General features: G+C 39.1%; 1 protein-coding gene across 1 annotated transcript in view; it reads right to left on the minus strand.

The window, feature by feature from the left end:
• Positions 1-21,006, minus strand: part of UBE2E1 (ubiquitin conjugating enzyme E2 E1) — a 68,190-nt gene that overhangs the window by 25,213 nt on the left and 21,971 nt on the right. The gene's annotated exons all lie outside the window — the stretch shown is intronic.

Here is a 21,006-nt window from a genome sequence, read left to right on the forward strand (position 1 = left end):
AACTTCAAGCTATAGTCTCAACAAAATAATTAAAGTAATAAAAATGACACTTGAAAATCCTAACTTGTTCAGGGAACAATCTGCCTTCGTAAATGTGAAGCCTCTATTATGCATTTAATTCTCATAAAATACCATCAAGAAGTTGGTCAAATGAATAATTAATCCATATATTCATTAAAAGCAGACACTTAAGAAGATATACTTCTCAGTTAATTCTCACTTAACCATGGGACTCCCACAAAAGCAGTGTCACAATCCTAGGTATTTATCAGGATCTCCGAGCTTTTGTAAAAACCACAAGGAGCTGCTTCTGCCCACAGCGCACATACAGAAGTTACTATTCCTTTACTATGTTGTAATAAAACAGATCCTAACTCATTTGCAATTCCTATATATTAGACATTTACTTGAGAAGATTAATATCTTACTTGTTACAGGCACAGATACTTGACTTAAATGAGCCTGAGCCAAAAGAATTCACTGGCCCACTCAACTGCAAAGGCCCAGGGAGGGCATCGGGCAAGGGCAGACGTGGACAAACAGCATCATTAACAGCATCTCACCTCAACTTTGGGTGACTTTCTTTTGAGACAGGCTCTCCACAAATGATGCCTTGGAAAAGGGTCACATCCAACTAACAGCTACCCCAGGAGAAGGGATGACCTTCTAAAACAGCCCTCCCCAATACTTCTGCCACAGCTCCAATCAGTTCAGAGGAGGTCAAACACCCTGCCTGGAGCCATCAGTGCTGCTAGGAGGAGGCAGAGCTCTGGTGGGCGGGGCTTGACTCATGCTCCCACCATTACTGAGGGAAGGGGGGCTCTCGATGGAACAGGAAGGATTACTCGGAGGGGTGTTGGTACCCCAAGGGGATGTCAGGTGGACAGATGACACGTGATCATCACAGATGGTCATGAGTAGTGCTCCTCAAAACACACCATCAGGGCTTTTAAAGGTGCACTGGCAGACTAGCAAATGCAAAAGCTGTACAAAGCAGGGCTACAGGTTTGCAGGTATTTAGTGATTCTCATCAATTTACTCATTACCAAGAAACAAGCAATCAGCAACAAGTACCTCCCTTCCCTGCTGACCCTCCTATATGCACTTAACCTTAAAAACTAAATTATGAACAGAAATGAACAGACCTAAATTTAAGAGTTAAAACTATGAAACTTCTAGAGAAAGCACAGGAGAAATCTCTACAATCCTGGGGTAGGGAAAGAATTCCTAGGTAACAAAAAGATGAACCATAGAAGAAAAAACTAACAAACTGTACTTCATCAAAATGAGAAAGTCTGGCTCTTAAAAAGACACTGAAAACCCCACAGCTAGCCATACTTCATGGTGAGAGACTGAATATTTTTCCCACAAGAAAAACACGTCCACTGTCGCGACTTCTACTGTACTGGAAATTCTAGCCAGGGCAAACAGGCAACAAAAAAAATAAAGAAATAAAAAATAAGAAGCATTCAGATTGGAAAAGAGGTAAAACCATCTCTATTTGCAGGTAACATGATCTCATATAGAGAAAATCCTAAGGAATCAAACACTGTGAGAACTAATATAAGAGCTGAGCAAGGTTACCAAGTGTATCGAATCAACATACCAAAAAAAAAAAAAAATCAACTGTCTTTCTATATACACTATTAATGAATAATCAGAGAATACAAAAATTTAAAATTCCATTTTTAGTATCAAAAAGAATAAAATACTTAAGAATAAATTTAATAAAAGTACAAAATATGTATACTGGAAACTACAAAACATCACTGAAAAAATTAAACAAGACAAACAAATGGAAAAGATGTCTATGTTCATGGATCAAAATTTAACATTAAGACAGAAATTAAAATGAACATTTCCCAAATTCTTCTGCAGATTCAATGCAATCCCTATAAAAATTCCAGCTGGGTTTTTTACATAAATTGACAATGATCCTAACTTAAGGTTACCAGGGGGGAAAGGGGTAGGAAGGGATAAATTGGGAGTCGAGATCTGCAGATACTGACTGGCATATATAAAACAGATAAACAGGTTTATATTGTATAGCACAGGGAACTATATCCAATATCTCATAGTAGCTTTTGGTGTAAAAGAATATGAAAATGAATATGTATATTCATGTATGACTGAAACATTGTGCTGTACACTAGAAATTGACACAACATTGTAAACTGATCATACTTTAAAAAAAAAGAAAAAGAAATTGACAATGACCCTAAAATTTGTAAGAAAATGCAAGGCACCTAGAATTGCCAAAATAGGGGGAGGGTATAGCTCAAGTGGTAGAGCACGTGCTTAGCAAGCATGAGGTCCTGGGTTCAATCCCCAGTCCCTCCACCTTAAAAAAATAAATGAATAAAACTAATTACCCCCGCAAAACAAACAACAGAATTGCCAAAATAATCTTGAAAAAAGAGTAAGGCTGAATACTCACACTTCTCAAGTTCAAAACTTACTAAAAAGCTACAGAAATTAAGGCAGTATGGTACTGCCCTAAGGATAGACATATAGATCAATGGCACAGACTTGAAAGTCCAGAAACAAACCCTTACATTTATGGTCAACTGACTTTCACCAAGAGCTCCAAGGCTCCTCAATGGAGAAAGAAGTCTTCTTACCAAATGGCATGGGACCGTGGGACAGCTGCATGCAAAAGAATTCAGCTGGATCCCTTCCTCACACCTCACACAAAAATGAACTCAAAACAGGTCAGTGGCCTGAATTTAAGAACTAAAACTGTAAAACTTTTAAAAGAAAACATAGGAGTAGGTATCTGTGACTCCAGGTTAGGTAACGGTTTCCTAGATGTAATTCCAAAAGCACACACAGTAAAAGAAAAAAAATACTTCACTGGACACTTTATCAAAATCACACCCTTTTGTAAGCGATACCATCAAGAAAATAAAAAGACCAGAATTGGGAGAAAGTATCTCCAAATCATACATCTGGTAAGAGACTTTTATCTGGAATACAAAGAACTCAAATTTGTCATAAAAAGACATGAAATTTTAAACAGGCAAAGGATCTAAACATACATTTCTCCAAAGAAGATACACAAATGCCCAAAAAGCACATGAAAAGATGCCCAACATCATTAGCTATTAGAAAAATGCAGATCAATAATCTGTACAATTACTGAATCACTATGCTGTACACCTGAAATATAATACTGCAGAGATCAACAATACTTCAATTAAAATAAAAAGAAAAATGCAAACCAAAACCACAATGATACACCACTTCTCACCCACTAGGTTGACTATAATAAAACACAGACAAAAATAACAAATATTGGTTAGATGAGAATGTAAAACAGTGCAGCCATTTTGAAAAATAGTTTTGCAGTTACCCAAAATGGTAAGTAGAGTTACCATCTGACCCACCAATTCCACTCCTAGACATAAACCCAAGAGAAATCAAACATGTACACACAAGAACTTGCATGTGAATGCTCATAGCAACACCATTTATAATAGCCAAAAGTAGAAATAACCTAAATATCCATCAAATGATGAATGGATAAACCAAATGTGGTATATCCTAGAAGTGGAGTATCATTCAGCCACAGAAGGAACCGAGAAGTGGTACGTGCCACAGCATGGGTGGACCTGGAGAGCCCGGCGCTGAGTGAAGGAAGCCAGCCACAAAAGGCACGTGGCACTGATGGCACCCTACCACCACCTCCCACTCTGGCTCCAGTCAGGACTTTCTTGCTAATTCTACCCTCTCTCTTCCCTTTGTATAGGTCCTCCCTGTTGGCCTTCTGTTTAAATCCTTCCCCAGGCTCACTACCTTCATCTAAAAATGTCCCATGACTACACTTTGACTTCTGCCATGTCTGACCTGCCAGGACAGTTACTGATCATATCCCATATTTGGACATTTAATAATTGTCTTACTGTTTTTCCTGAAGTGCTGTGATTATCTTCCTTCAAGCTCCTTAAGGATAAAGACATACTCGGGCAAGGGAACACGGTAAGACCTAACATTTATTCAGTACCTGCTTAGCTAAATACTTAATATATATTACCTTTAAGTAGGTTTTAAACTCTGAGTTTCTTCACTTATAAATCAGGATACTACCACCAATGCTTGCTGTAAAAACAGTGGGAAAAGTCCAAGATGTCTCAAGTGAAAAAAGCAAGTAATGGAACAGTGTCTGTAACATAGTACTATTTGTCTTTATAAAAACAGAGGTAGGGGAGGTGTGTGTGTGTTTACCTACAGATTAAATATACCTAAAGTAACCTGCACAGGATGCACGCTGGCAAGTGCTTTGGGGGGTGGACACGGGAAAACTTACTTTTTCTATATAGCTCTTTCTACTGTTTGAATTATCTATCATATCTACCCATAAACTAAAATAAAAAAACCACACACATACATAAATGTATAAAATATATTTTAAAAAATATTAATGCCATAGTGTCTCCAACATTGGGGGTAAAAATAAATTTCATTTCAGTTACAGTTACCTTGCTTGCTAATATCTATCACAACCCTTACTTTCTTTGAAAGTGCTCATTCTGACATCACCATGTTCTATGGAAACATGGTATTAATGGACATCTTATTTTGATCCAGGAGTTTAAAGGGCTGCCCCATCCTGTATTTCCACAGTGTTCTATGTGCCTGGTGAACAACGTCACACTGCACACCTTAGTCTGCCTAGGATCATCCTGCCACGAATCCTGATAACTATATGGTCACCCTACTGATGAACCAAAGGGAAGAGAAGTTTATTCTTCTTGGAACATCAATCAGAAGGACCATTTCACCAACTTAAGGAGGAAATTACGCAAGTTTGCATAGGAAAGCCCTCTTTTGGAAGTTTCAATAAGTATATAACAAGTTGATTAATATTTTGACCCCATACAGTGCACCTCGTCCCTGCCCTTAGACTACTTCAGGGCAGCATTTATTTTATTCACCCTGATAAATCAATTTAAAAAGAGCCATAGCTAGACACCTCACTATCATTACTGCAGATAACAAAGGCTGTTTCTATTTCTCACGTTGAATGGTACACTTCAGGACATAGTAAATACAGTTTAACCTCCCCAGTTTCCCTTTCTATCACTCATTCTTGAATCTTTTTAAGGAGCAATTTAAAAAACCAAGTACTGCCTTACACCATAGAACATTTACTCAATCACTTCTGCCTGAGCATCGAGAACGACTTTTCCTCATAGGTATTGGAAGTTCTTATTATTATGAAACACGAAATTTCTCAAAACAATGTAGACAATAACAGTTCATTCTATCAGATAACCTGGAGCATTGGTTTTCAAACTCCAGCTGCCTCGGGATCACTCAAGAGAAGGGTGGACAAACTATGACTCACACAGGCAAGTCAGGCCCACTGCCCATTTTTATTCCGTGTGCAAGCTAAGAAGGGTGAATTTTCCACCTTCAAATAATTGAAAAAAATTCTAAATAATATTTTCTGACACTAACGTTTTATCAGTATCTATAAAGTTTCACTGAAACACTACCATGTGCATTCCCTTCTGCATTGTCGACGGCTGCTTTTGTACTGTGAGTAGAGTAGAGTTGAGTAGTTTTAATAGTGATCACATGGCCTGCAAAGCCTAAAATATTTACCATTGGGACCTTTACTTAAAAAGCATGCCACTCCTGGCTCTAGAGGCTTCAGAAAAAGGCAGACCCCTCCCCACTCCACACACTGAAACGGTGGGGGAGGGAGAGGTAGAGAAAAGAGGAATGTTCATTTTTAACAGCCACTGCAAATAATTTTGATGTAGACAACATAGTCAGAAAACACTGATGGGGACTGTTCCTGTACAGATGCTCAGGGAAGGGGGACGGTCATGCAAAGGCCCCTAATTTCACAGCTGAGTAGGAGGGGGGCCTCCCTCCTCCTAGCCTACGGGTCACATTTTCTTCTTTACCTTTACAGTTTACCTTGCCAGTGTAGGTCTCTAATTCACCTTGCTCTCTCTTCATCTGCAGTATTAGGTAGGAATCCAGTTTTAGTCCCCTCTGTGGTGAATCAGTTTTCCTGACACCATCTATCAAATAATCCATCCTTTCCACTAACGTTTTTCCAGTGTCACTATAATCGTACATTAAAATGCTACAAATACACATCTGTCTCTAAACACTCTATGTCAGCGTCACTGGTGTATCTTACCACAAGCCCAGGGCAGTAAGAACAGTGTAATACTGGGCATGTCTTCCTATCTGATAAAGTGACTCCCTTCCCAGCCCCACAATTTCTTCTTCTTTTTCTAAGGCTGACCTCGTTGTTTGTGCATATATTCTCCACTTGTAAGTTTAAATTTATAGAATTGCCTCAAAAAAAAAAAATCCAACTGGAATTTAGACTAGGATTGAATTAAATTTATAATGGGGGTAATTAATATCATTATATTATAAAGCTAACAGTGGTCAGAGAGAAAGATATTGGAAAGTCTAGAACAAAGGTTTAATAACTAAGGTGTCCAAACAGAATTTTAATAGAAAAGTGGACAAATGATGATGAGGCAACACACAGAACAGGATACACAAAAATCTAACAAGTATATGATAAGAGGCTTACAAGTAGTATGACCTGAAAAATATATATCAAACTACAAGATACCACCTTATACTTGTAGATGGGCAAACATCAAAAAATCAGAAGATGCCAAGGGGATTCGGGGACATGAGAATGCCCGTGCCCTGCTAGCAGTAGGCCTGGAGACGGGGGCAGCATTCGGGAGAGCCATGAGGGACAACTTTAAGTAAATCTAAGCAAACCCTATGATCCCCAGCCACTGAATTCTTACAGAAGTCCACACGAGGACACATACCAGGACGCTTGCTGCTGCTCTGCCAGCGGTGATGGAGCACCAGAAGCAACCGGGGCTTCTGCAGACAGAACGGACACACCCCACAGATACTAGGTAGCAGACCAAAGCAATGACTTAGACCTTTGCATAGCAACAGGGTGAGAGCTTAAAACACTGTGCTTAGTGAAGAAGTAGGAAAGAAAATGAGGTAACATCATTTACGTACATTAAAAATACAAACACACTAAATAAGTCGTAAGAACACGTATCAATAATACATTGAAACACATTAGAATGGGTGCTTTGGGGTGGTGAGGGTATAGCTCAGTGGTAGAGGGCATGTCTAGCATGCACAAGGTCCTGGGTTCGATCCCCAGTACCTCCATAAAAATAAATAAAAACCTGTCTACCTCCCCCACCAAAAAAAATTAAAAAAAAAGAATGGGTGCTTTGGGGGCTAACAGGAGTAGAAGATCAAGATAAAATGGAATAAAACAGGCAAGAAGGAAAGAAAAAAAAGGAATCTAGCTCATACAAAGTCCCAACCTTCGTGTGTGTGTGGAGGGAGCACTAACACAGCAGCCTGCACCTCAGAGAGACCACCGCCAACCACACACACGCCATGGCGCCACCACTAATTATTTTTACTCCAGTTCTGTATCTAACAGACCTTTATTAAAGGAGCCCTAAGCATAAGAAATTACAAGTGGTGAAAAGTAATATCAAACTTAAAGATAGCCTGGTGGGGTACGGTACAGCTCAGTGGTAGAGCACGTGCTTAGCATGCAGGAGGTCCTGGGTTCAAACATTTAAAAAAAAAAATTAGATAAAACTAATTACCTATCCCCCTACAAAAAAAGTTTAAAAAATTAGTAAGTTTTAAGAAATTTTAAAGCTTAAAAGATAAATAAGTAAAATTAAAAAAATAAAGAAAAGACACTCTGAATTGGTAGTGGTACAACCAGAATGCAGGATAAAGATGACAGTATCTGTTAACTTGGGTAAATAATACAAAACTGTTGAAGAGAGAGCACAAGAACACAAGAGAGCAGAATACAAGAACTGTTAGAGACAGCAGAACACAAGAATAGCATTTGCATGAAAGAAGAATTAGGTTTTAGACATATTTTGTGTTTAAGTTCCAGTGTTTGGTTGGAAACACTGACTCCAGAGGGCAGTGAAGGTGGCCGGAGATAGATTTGAGAGCCATCTGGACTGTCCTGTCCCCTGTTCTAACTGCCACACACTAGTAAGACGACAGTGATGTGGAAGATGTACACGGCGCTCACGATACGGATGCTCGGGGGAACTGGAAAAGATGCTAGTTTCAAACAGAACAGGAAGCAGAGGGGGAAAGACTGGCAGGTGAGAGTGGAGAAGGGAGGGGGCACATCAGCCCAGCTCTCAATCACTGAAAGCAGACTGTGTGTAACAGAAACCAAATCCGTAACTTTGGTTCATACCCCATCACACTCTACAGGAGGAAGCACCATGATTCAAGACACATTTCTGCAAGCAAGCAGAGAACTGAGCAAATCTAGAGCGTCATTGCATGAATGGTGCTCCACAGGGTTGTGCAGTTCACACACTGACTCACTTTTATTAACAGCAAACACTATGTACAGTTCAGAATGTCAATCAATAAATATTTAACATCTACTATGTGCTAGACAGTATGTCAGGAATTGCATAACCTGTGGTTAACAACACCAGGGTTAGAGGGGAGGGTGTAGCTCAGTGGTAGAGCGCATGCCTAGCACGCACGAGGTCCTGTGTTCAGTCTCCAGTACCTCCATCAATAAAATAAATAAGTAAACCTAATTACCTCTCCCTGCAAAAAAACCCACAAAAAAACCCCCCCAAAAAAAACCCGGAGTTAACTTCACAATTACACAGCTTAAGTCCAGGTATTCTGGTAACCTAGAAGCCTCCTCTCTTCCCTCTCTCCAGCCCCAACAAAACCTAGACTGGGGTGATAGAAAGGAAGTCAATTTTAATCTTATAAATCTAGACAAAGTTGTCCTCAAACTATGCTCCTGCCAGAAAAACAGCTTTATATCATACTTTATATTGCTATAATATTTATTTTAAAATATATTTATATAAAATATATATAGTTTATATACTATGGTATATTATAATAATGAGCAGAATTAAATACAGTCATCTATAGTAGTATACTTATATATTTTTACATTTATATATATAGGATATATACTATGTTATAGTAGTACACAGCATGCTTAGTATGCATGAGGTCCTGGGTTCAATCCCCAGCACTTCCTCTAAAAGTAAATAAGCCTAATGGCCTCCCTCACCCCTGGGCAAAGTAAAATGATTAAATATTCAAGGAAGGAAAAATAAAGCTTCTGTGCACCTATTTCAGAAAAGTCTAAGCTATAAATGTCTATTCCATTTACCCCTCTATAATAAGGAATCATTATTCTCTCAAAAAGTATAAAATCTTACATATGACTTTAAGGATCAAAATTTTAAAAATCAAAAAAAATGTACTTACAACTTTTGTGAATTCATGCCACAAAAACTGCCATTCACTCAAAACCACAAAAACTTCAACGGGCCATGAAATAGTTCAAATCTATCTTCTTACCTGATCTGAACATAAAGCCTGTTAAATCTGAGATTTACTACCCATCACAGTCAAACGAAAAAGGTATACCATATTTACTTTTATCTAGTTACAATAAATGTCTTAAGGTAGATTAATCTTCTGCTCCGGGCTAACATCACTAGAATAATCCAAGTACTAACTTGTATGCCTCAAGTCTTTAAACAGAGACTCTTCTTTCTTGCCCTCCAGTCACCCCCTCACCACCTTCCCAGAATGCCTTCATCCCTCTCCTGCCAGAACTCCAAACCACTACCACCCAAACACCTCCACAGAACAAAAAGATCCAGGACAACGATATAAAACGGGGGCTCTCAGCTGCATGCAGCTCTTTCACTCACTCACAGAATCTCAAATTCGTGTCAGAAGAGTACAGTGCCATACTGTGTTCAAGGCAGTAGTTGGGGGGGGGGGTGGCTACTGGTGACTACAAATGTAGCTCCCGAACCCCACAGCTGAGTGGCACTGGTTTAGAAAAGGCAATTTTGAAAAATGAGAAAGTACAAGAGATGAATATATGACATCTACATTTCTCCCCATCAGATTCAAAATATTTCATTTGCAAATCTAACAGAAATCTGTGAGAAATTGAAACGTAATCTGTAACAACCTAGCCATTTAAATCCGACTATAATCAACACATATTTTTCTCATGTGGCCTGACCTACATCATATTGGAATGAGAGGTACTCAAAGCACACTTTATCCTAAGTCAATAATAGTAGAGGAGAAAAAAATAAACCAACAGTCTAAAACAACTAAAATTGCAAAGTGCAGTTGACATGGCCAGAAATAGTACCACTCTCTAAACATCAAGACAAATTTTAAATAAAACTCCTTTCTCATTTATAGCAGATAAAATTTAACACAAGCTATTTAAGATGAGCTTAATTCCCACCTCCAAGTCATTATGACAAGAATCCAGTAACTTCATATCTTCTGTTTTTTCAAACAGTTCATCCATATTTCTAAAAGTATTATTATAATAAACGTTTAAAAACTGGAGTAACATAAAAGTACTATTTTCTAATGACTAATTTTTATTTACGAAAAAATGTCCTGGTCTTTTTAAGTCACTTCAGTTTCTGGCCAAGATGGGTAACAGGGATGAAATTTACCCTACTATTTTAAATAACTGGGGGAAAAAAAAAAAGAACAAAATACATGAAGTAATAGTTTCTAAACACTGGACAACAGGCAGCTCAGAGCAGTGATTCTTGCGAAAGGAAAAAAAAAAACAAAACAGAACACAGAAAAGCCTACAACTGCCCCTGCAGGGCAGAGAGAGAGAACGCAGGTGGCCAGAGATCACAAGAGCTGGGAAAGAGAGAGCTGCGCAGAGAGAGAACCCAGAGCTCTGACTGAGCGCCAGCCGGCCACGCACGAGAGGACACCATGCCCCCAGCGCCAGGGAAAGAACGCCCACGAGAGAGGGGGGCCAGCTCCAGGGCTTCCTCAGGGTTAAGCATAGTTTGTGTTCCCACTAGTTAGAGAAGAAACACCTCCTAGTTCCCAGGGCACTGGGTAAAATACTCAAAATGGTACTACTGCCTCAGCAAAGGGAATAAGTGAGCCTGACCAGCTGTTCTCATCATTCTTCATTCACAAAGCTTAAAAGCTGACCTCAAAAGGACCAGCCTATTTCCAAGTAAATTAAATGCATCTCAACCACAAAGCTCAAGAATGTATTTAAGAATACAAAAACATCCAGCACCCAGAAAGGTAAAATTCACAATGTCTGGTATTCAATAAAAAATTGCCAGATATGGAGTAAACTGAAAATGTGAGGAGAAAAACTAATCAATCGAAGCAGACCTAGAAATGACACTGATAATAAAATTGACAAAGAACTGTTTTTATTCTGCAAGTTCTAAATGAATGACAGACAATTGAATGTACTAGGTGGAGTCATGCAAATTATAAAAAGACCCAAATCAAATTTCTAGATATAAAAAATACAATATCTGAGGGAGGGGAGGGTGTAGTTCAGTGATAGAATGCATGGTTAACATGCACAAGGTCCTGGGTTCAATCCCCAGTATCTCTGTTAAAACAAACAACATAAAACCTAATTATCTCATCCCCCCAAAAACCAACCAACCAAAAACCAAAAACCAAAAAAAAAAAAAACCCAAAATAAAACAACAACAAAAATCTTTTTGAAAAATACAGTATCTGAGATGAAAAACACACTGGATGGGATTAACAGCACTTAATTAACACTGCAAAAAAAAAAAGATGAATACACTTGAAAATACAGCAGTAGATATTATTCAATTGAAACAGACAAAAATTAAAAAAAAAAAAGATTTTGAACAGAGCTTCAGTGAGCTGTGGGACAACTTCAAGTAGCCTAATATACAAAGCGGGAAAGAGCAGGAAAAAAATTTTTGAAAAAATTAAAGGCAACAATTTTTCCCAAATCTGATAAAAACTATATAAACTCACAGATCCAAATCCCAACAATCTCCAAGCTACAAGAAACATGAAGAAAACTACACCAAGGCAGATCATAATTAACTGCATAAAACCAGTGATAGCCAGTAAATCCTAAAAGCACCACAGGGAAAGAAGACATTGCATGGACGAACAAGGGTAAGGATGATGGCAGACTTCTTACAGAAAACGATGCAAGCCAGAAGTCAGCTGAGCAACATCCTTAGGCACCTGAAGGAAAAACCTGTTACCACAGAATTCTATACCCCCAAAAATATTTCAAAAACAAAGGTGAAATAAAGATTTTTTCAGATATACAAAAACTGAAAGAATTCATCAGCAGCAGACCTGATTGTAAGAAATGTTAAAAGACGGTGGAAAAAATGATAACAGGTGTGTATCTGGAATTACACAAAGGAATAACGAATGCCAGAAATAGTAATATATTTAGAAAATATAAATTTTTTATTTCTTCAATCTCCTTAAAAGATAATAAATTATTATTTAAAGCATTTAAAGCAAAAAACAGTAACAAAGTATTATGGGGATTATAACATGTGAAAATAAAATTTATGACAATAATTGCACATCAGTTAGGATGAAGAAATGTTGAAGGATCCTGTACTAGAAGGAAGGGGCATAATATCACTTGAAGGCAGACTGTAATATGCTCAAAATGCATTATATGAACTGAAAAGCAACCACTAAAAAAAAAAAGGTGTAGCCAGTAATCCAACAAAGCATATATTAGAAACAAACAAACTCAAACCAAAAGAAAGCATGAAAAAAGGAAAACGGGGAAAAAGAACAGATGGGACAAGCAAAACAAACAGTAAGACAGTAGACTAAACCCAATCATATCTACAATAACATTACATGTAAAATGTCTAAACATCCCAATTTAAATACAAAGAGTGTCAGATTGGAAAGGCCCAACCATATGCTGCTTGAAAAAGAAAGCCATATTAAATATTTTTTTAGAAGTCAGGTACCAGCTATCACTTTATTAGACACTTACTAAACAATATGAAAAACTTCCGCAGGGACTTAAAAATATCACTGTGTAGTATAAAGCAACAGAGATGAATGGATAGGTAGAAAGAAAGGGAAATTTACAACAGAATGATAAAGATTTATGATTTTCAATTTTCCATATGAACAGTCTGTCTTCCATTGAAAGCATATACCATATACTATTTAATCCTCTTTATGTTAAAAGTTCCTCAAAAGACTGAGGTTGGTAAAACGCTGCTTATCAAATAAACCATTCTCACTCAAATCAGATGTAGGCTTCCCCCCCTAATTAAAAAACAAAACAAAAAGCCAAAAGCCAAAACCAACAACCAAACACTGTGTCCAATGCTTTATAAAATGCAACAAGACACTTGTGATTTTTAACATACCAGAAATCCTCTGAATTTCAAGTTGGGATCAGCCAGTGGCTAAAAATAAAATACGTGGCAAGCTGGACTTGGGTGAAGCAGGCAACATTCCCCAAATTTAGTCACTCCTCTCTTCAGAAGAAAGCAAATATATCACTAAATATTTCACAGTTAACACATTGCTATCTTTTTGTGACACCAGAATACTGGATGCTTAGAATTTTGAGAGCTTTTCTAGTACTGGTGTTGAGTTTGGAACACAATATGGCTCAGCCCCCCTAAACAGAGCACTTGGTTAGACTCCCTGTTTTTAAATCCTGGCCCCTGAAATATCTTGCTGTGTGACCACAGGCAAGTTATTTAATGTCTTTAGGCTTCAACTTCCTCATGTACAACAGGAAAAAAGAATAGAATAATTTTTTTTAGAAAATGCTTTTTATAGTAATACTAGCTATTATGAATGAGCAGAGCACTGTTCCAAGTGCTTTACATGCAATATATATTTAAATCCCCCAAATCTATGAGGTAACAAGCATTCTGGTCTCCATTTTACAGATAAGGAAGCTGAGGGGCATAGATTTATGTTTCTCCTAAATTTATACATCTATTAAGAGGGAGCTAGGATTTTAACTCAGTCTAATTCCAGAACCTGTCATCTTAATCCACACGCTAAACAAGTAACTCCTTTATGAACTCTTTTTCAAAGCTGCCTGTCTTTCATCCTAGACTGGGAACTGCTTAATGATGAGAGCTTTCTCTTCTTCACTTTGAGCAATGCCAGCTTCCAGCACAGAAAGAGCACACAGCAGATCACTGGAAGGTGCTGAATGAACAGATTCTGGGCACCACCCTGTCACACGTCACTCACTCATACAGGGGTGGGAGTCAGAGACGGGTGTTCTAACCCACCCCAGTCCTCCTCGGCTCTGCCGTTTTAGGAAAGGCACATCACCTCCCTAGACCTGAATGTTCTTACTTGTAAAATGAGGAACTGAACTAGATCTAAGTTCCCTTCCAGCTCTAAAATTTCCAAGAAAAGTCAGTATTGCTCTTTGGAAGAAAAAACAAGAGTTGCCTCTGACCAGCAGAATCAAAGCACCTCACAGCTTTCAGAGTAACATCTAGAGCCCCTTTGCTTCCTGTTTAAAATCCCTCGCTCCCCCAGACTAAGAGCTCCAACAGGGCCTGGGCCTAGCCAGTCTTGTTTACATGTATTTCCCCAATAAAGCACCTGACACGTGGAAGACATCTGACGTTTAATGGGTGAGTGCATTATAGGTGAAAACTTACAAGCAATAAGTGAAAGGAGAAAATAATTTTTATGTAGCACTCTAAATCAGTTGTTTCCTAAATTCCAGGAATGGATGGCTGATTTTATTAGCTGGATATTCATTTGAGATACACCTAATAACTTCAGTTACAAAAACTGCTATCAAGACTTATTCACAAGACTTTAAAATGCTTTCGTTCTTGCTGCTTCCATACATTTCACCTGTATCTAAGTAGCTTTCATTCCAAAAGGCCCATGGAACATAAAAAGTAACCTTAACATCAGCAGTAAATGCTCAAAACTTTTTTTCTGAAATACATACATCTTGTCTGCTACAAGTAGATCATAAAAGCAGCAGCTGAAAAGTTGTTAGACGTAGCTTGAAACTCAGAGGAACACCGAACCCTTCCCCACCTTTTTCCTAATGCCTTTAAATATAGAACTATTACATATTGAAATAAATCGTTCACTTTGAGGATTATTTCTATACATTATGCATAGAACCTCACATTGAAATTTAATCCAGCCTCAATTCACCAAAAACAAATATTTATGAATTGATAAAGCTACACGTCTTTACCCTGAGGTTTTCTACTACAAGTCTGAAAAATGAAAAAAATAAGTTTCTAAAATTGAATGACTATCTTTTTATTCTATTTTGCTTAACAATTTATATTATATAATAAAAACAGAAATTAGGACCAAAAGTCCACCATATGCAAAATATGCATCACTTCCTTGGTTCTCACCCCTGGCTCATGCATCCTGTTTTAATGCAGATGCTTGAGCCTGCCCCTGGAGAAGACGGTTCAGTGGGGTGCGCTCCGGCATCTGAATATTTTTTTAAAATATTACATATAACTGAGGCAGCAGCAGGACTGAGAACCACTGCACTAAACATACAACACTTAATGCTAGATTGCTTTTAAGCAATTACTTCAAGTAAGTAACTCAGTATATTTTTCTTAACTATTATCAACTGGAGCAGTGATTCCTCACACTGACCTGTAAGCATTCCAGGGAACAACACAAGTTCTAAAACAAAATGCAGTAATAGCTTTAACTTTAAAAAGAAATTCCGTAACTTAAAAGAAGGGGAAGGGAACCATGTTTAAAGCCTCCTTTTTTAAAGCCTCTAAAGGACATGGCAGGAGTCAAAGGTTTTAGGAAACCCAAAGCCAACTAACTACAGCTGGCCAGAATTACCCCATTAAAACTGAGTTTCTGAAATATGACCTCCTACATTACAAAGTTAGAAAAGAAACAGGTTCGATCCATGGTCTGTTCTCCTGCTCACACGTTAGGTAAAGACATCCTAACTCACAACTGAAAAGCTATGAGAGTCTTGTGTGTCATGAGCATCCCGATGTATCCTATTTGAAGAAACTGTGCCTGAAGTGAATTCACCCATCGTATAAATGTTAAAACATTTATTTAAAAATCATAAAATAAAACTGAAAAGGAAAAAATTATTCAATGTCTAACCTTGAAGGGAAGAGCAGACCAGAGGAAGGGGGTTAGCAGGGAGTGCAGAAGGGCTATGGGACTTCAAGTGAGTAAGTCAAGTGACTTGACTTGTTTTAGAAAAATCACCCTAAATGGTGACAAATATTTGCCCTCTGAAGGAGAATTTGATAGGGGTTATTATCTCCAATCTATAGATGAGAAAATAAAGTTGCAAGAGGTTAAATGATCTGCCCAAGGGTACAGTGCTAAGAAGCAGAGTTAAGATTTGGATGAACATTTTGTGAGACTCAAAATCAAGCTCTCATGACAGCAAAGATAACTGCACAACTGTATAATGAGGCACTGTGGGCCTTGCCCAAAGACATTTCAAAAAACGTTGCACACGGACTAAGACTTAACCTATTAAGTTATTTATCAAAGCTGAATTTTCTGATATAAAACTTCTGGTATCTTAAATCAGCCTCTTTCTTCACAGTCATGACCATCATTTTTCTTTACATAGCCAACAAAACATGCTGTAAAACATAAAACTTACCCTCCCCTCCAGCTTTGCTAATGGGGCCCCTGCTCCCCACCATCCTTCTCTCTGCATCAAATGTAATACTCTAGCTACTGCTTCAGGCTGAATCATTGTATTAATAATCTAAAAATGGGGGAAAACACATTATTCTCTAAAATAATGAACTAAATTAATTTATGTATTACATGTAAATTAATTCATCAATGTAGCTGCTTCCAAAAGTGTCTAGGAAACAAATCTTCCCCACTAGGATAAGTTTATTAAACTCTCACTTCTTAATATATGACGGTTTGTTTTCAAGGGAGGTACACCCACTACTCATTTTTAAGGTTAGGACCACACAGGACAAAATTTCTACTTCAAAAATACAAAATAAAAATTAAAAATTTCCATGTAATATTCTGCTGAGAGAGAGGAGGGAGTCACAAAATAAAAGGCAAAGCTGAGAAACAAACATACAGACCGAGGGAAAAGGGAAGGAAAGGTGAAGAAGCCGGAGATGTGGTGCTGTGCGGTTAAAATAAACTTCACTATTTCACAATCCAGAAAAAATACAGTCCCTTCTCCCTTGCTGAAAATGTTCCAACAGACTATTTGTATCTGTGCCCTTCCCTGGACAATAATCAGAAAACTGAATTCTATTTTTAGAAGTGTTCCTTTCTCAGGAAAATTATTCCTGTAGCCCTTCACTCACTCAGTAAACATCTAAGCAGTCACCACTGCCCAAGCACCGTGCAGCTAGGTGGCGGCGTGGTCCCCGTCCCCAGAGCGCTTAGGGTTCTGAGGAGACACACTGGCCAGTTATGAAGAGCCAAATGAACAGGTGTCTTCCATTTTGTTAAGTTAACAATCAACCCTGGTGTCATTTGGACCAGTTACCAAACTAGCTGGTTGGTCCAGAAATTAAGCAAACTGCACTAACTGGCTCCTCACCCAGAAGTTTTAGAATTGGCAAAAAAAAAAAAAAAAAGTCAGTTTCTCCCCTGCTGCCCATGGTCCCGTTCCTCCAGGCAGGGCGCGGGCAGCCAGCAGCAACCCGCAGTGTGAGGAGAAACAAGGTACCCTCACCAAGAGAAGCAGAGATGAGCGATGCCAAGAATCCCTGGCTTCTGTGGGTTGTCAACCAGAACATCTCAGTGCTTAAGCTATCACTCACATTCTTCCATGTCCTTTTAATAATCTTATCTTTTTACTTAAATGAGTTAGAACTGGACTTTTGTTGCTTGCAACATAGAGAGTCTTAACTAACAGCAAAAGTGGTATCAGACTCAACTCCCTTACTCTCCCCAAAGTGGTGTGGTTGAGAACATGGGCCCTGGAACCAGACTGCCTGGGCTCTTCCACTCACCAGCTATACAGAGCCCGTGCCTTGATTTCACCACCTGTAAAATGGGGATAACAGTACCTACCAATAGGGATGGTTTAAATTTTAAATGAGCTGCTATACTTTAAAGCTCTCCCAATAGTAACTGCCTAATAGGAGTTACTGCTTTTGTAGTCCCATTATCACAACCCCGTGGGGGAGCCAATGCGCCAGCTGTGACCAGTCAGTCACCTGGCTCCACGTATTCCCTGCAGCACTGGGTGGTGGGGGGAAACGCAGGGCAGTGGAGCACCACCCCCAGGCAGGGGCAGCTTCCACATCTCAGTGAATGCAGAGCAGTAAAGGAGCGAGAAGAGCAGTGCTGGGTAATCCACAGCACCAGGCATTGCACAACCAAGACCCCAAACCTGCCCCCACCCCAACGTTAGTCACACTGCTCTTCCTCCAAGAGTTCAAAAACTACTCCTAGTTGCAACAATGCAGATGGACCTTGAGGGCATTACGCTTAGTGAAATAAGTCAGAGAAAGATACCATATGATCTCACTGTGCATGGAATCATAAAACAAAATAAACTAATAAACACGAAGTATCCAAAAACAACCAAGCTTATAGATACAGAAAACAGACTGGTGATTACCAGCAGCGGGGTTGGGGGTGGGGGAGAAATGGGTTAAGGTGGTCAAAAAGCACAAACTTTCAATAATAAAATAGTCATAGGGATGTAATATACAGCCGGAGGCTGACAGCACTGTACTGTATACTGAAAGTTTCTAAGAGAGGAAAGTTGCTAATAGTTCTCATTATAAGAAAAAAATTCTGTAACTATGTGTTGTGACAAGTGCTAACTCGACTTACTGTGGTGATCGTTTCACAATGTACACAATTATCCAATCATTATGTTGCCCACCTTAAATTAATACAGTGCTATATACGTCAATTAGAAGAAAGGAAGGAGGGTGGGTATAGCTCAGAGGCAGAGCACGTGCCTAGCATGCAGGAGGTCCTGGGTTCAATCCCCAGTGCTTCCATTAAAAAATAATAAATTGAAAAAAAAAGAAGAAAGGAAGGAAGGAAAACAGAGTTCTGAGGGCCAGGAAGCAGTTTAAAACAAATCATACATACATGATTTTTTCCAAAGATGTTTTCTTGGCAAAAATGTCTTTTAAATTATTCTAGAGCCAAAACTCCTGGTGTGTAGCTATCGAGGTAGTAAGGAGAAGGGAAGCGAGAAGCATGTAGCGTGGCCATATTCTTACAACGCCAGGGCTTCTCTAGAAATTCTGAAATAAGGGCAAACTCTGGGGCTCCTCTTTCTAGGAACACAGGTCCAGCAGAGCCAATCAGTCCATGGTTCCTCCTTTGCTTTTTTTCCTGCTTCTTTCAGATGTATCTTTTTTGTACAAAAGAGCAAATGAGGGGATGTAAATGTAGTCTGTGGGGAAAAACAAGCAAGACCCCACTTCTAACCTCAGGAGAGATATGTCCTCTCTCCTCTAGACCCCTTTCCCTTCTCAGCTCACATCCTTCAAAGGCCTCTACCTTCCCTTCTCCCTCAATCTATACAACTTCCACTGCAGTACTTCCTCCCCCCACCCCCCCCAAGAAGAAAAGAGGGAGGGACTGCCCCCCAGGCACAGCAGAATCATGGAGGGCTTTCGTCCCCTCCTCCCCAGCCCCCAGCAACTGCTCCCCTAGCACTGAAGGTAAGCCCCAGCTACAGGCGAGCTTTCCTCTCTTCCTCGGGGGTCTGGGAATCCCTGCAGTCACATGACACACTTCAGAAGAAAAGGAATTATGATTAAAAAAAATCAAACACAGATACCTTAGGGTCACTAAAGAAACTTAATATACAGTATCTTGTTCACTGCCTGTTTTATGTCATTTTATGTTGAGAGTGTCTATCGCTTTCGTGTCTCCACAGTCTAATTCAGTGCTGTGCACACACAGAGGCACACATAACTGCGCAGCTTATAATTTTAGCCAAACAAAAATTCTCAAATCTTTTTTTCTGATGATGGCTGTTACTCTGACATTTTATCGCAGAAGTAACTTATTCTATCTATAACGCAACAACTTCAAGTGCCTTTACTAGCAAATACTTCAACTGGCATTGGTAAATATCCAAATAACGATCCCATTTTCTTACTGTAAAACGGATCTAAATTTTAAATCACTAGGTATATTGTTTATTTTTTAAAAATTAAACCTATATTTAAAATCTTAAGGATAAATATTACATTTGCATAAAGTAGCAGAAATAGTTTTGTTTTTACCAATGAAAGATCAAAACTGACTTTGTGGTTTAATCACTTCAACTTGACTATAATTTCTTAGTGACTGATGTTAACATCTAAAGAAATGCACTGGTAACATTTACACAACGACTACTAATCAAATCTGTAATTTGTTTTAGTAATCAGTCAAAGTTTTTAGGCATCTCCTGGTGTTCGGCACAAGAAACAGAAATAAAACAATCAGATTTTTAACAACTCATTCTGCTGGCGTGACAAATACAAATGACCGTAACTGCATGTGTTGAATGCTGTGCAAAGGCACGGGTTAGGGTGCCACGGGACTCAGCTCAGAGCTGTGTGGGGTGAATCACTTTTGTCTGGGCTCTAAGGATGGGAACCGGGACAGGGACGTTCCGGGGAGCAGACTGAACACAGTAAGTTAAAGGGGGAGTGAAGTAACACGGGGAAAAACTGGAATCAGGCTGTAAGGCATTTATGTATCACATAAGGAACTGGGGGCACTTGATTCTCAGGGCAAGTGGCATCCCTCAGTTTTCAAGAGGAATGCCATGATGATCACGCCTAAGCTGGAGACCGTGCAGAGGGGTAAATGCCAGCCTGATGAAACATACCAGTAGCTAAGTTGTGAAATAAGCCTGTCTTTCTAAATCTAAGCACAGTTTTGCTGAGTAAAAACTGAACGGGCCGTAAGGTGAAGCGAGGTCCACAATTCAGAGTTCTGGAAGGGCATGATGGCCGGGCAGACAGACGCTGCCGGCTGCACCCTCAGCACCAGCTTCCCCAGGCAAGAGCCAGGCTACCCGGGGCAAGCTGCGGACCCCTTTGAAAGCTTCTCTCCCCTCATCTGCAAAATGAGGGTAACAATCATAAATCATAAACTGACTCAAGTCTTAGCTGCAGTAGTTATTATCCACACTTTATTCTA

Source organism: Camelus ferus, chromosome 1, assembly GCF_009834535.1.
Source record: "Camelus ferus isolate YT-003-E chromosome 1, BCGSAC_Cfer_1.0, whole genome shotgun sequence".
Lineage (NCBI taxonomy): Eukaryota > Metazoa > Chordata > Mammalia > Artiodactyla > Camelidae > Camelus > Camelus ferus.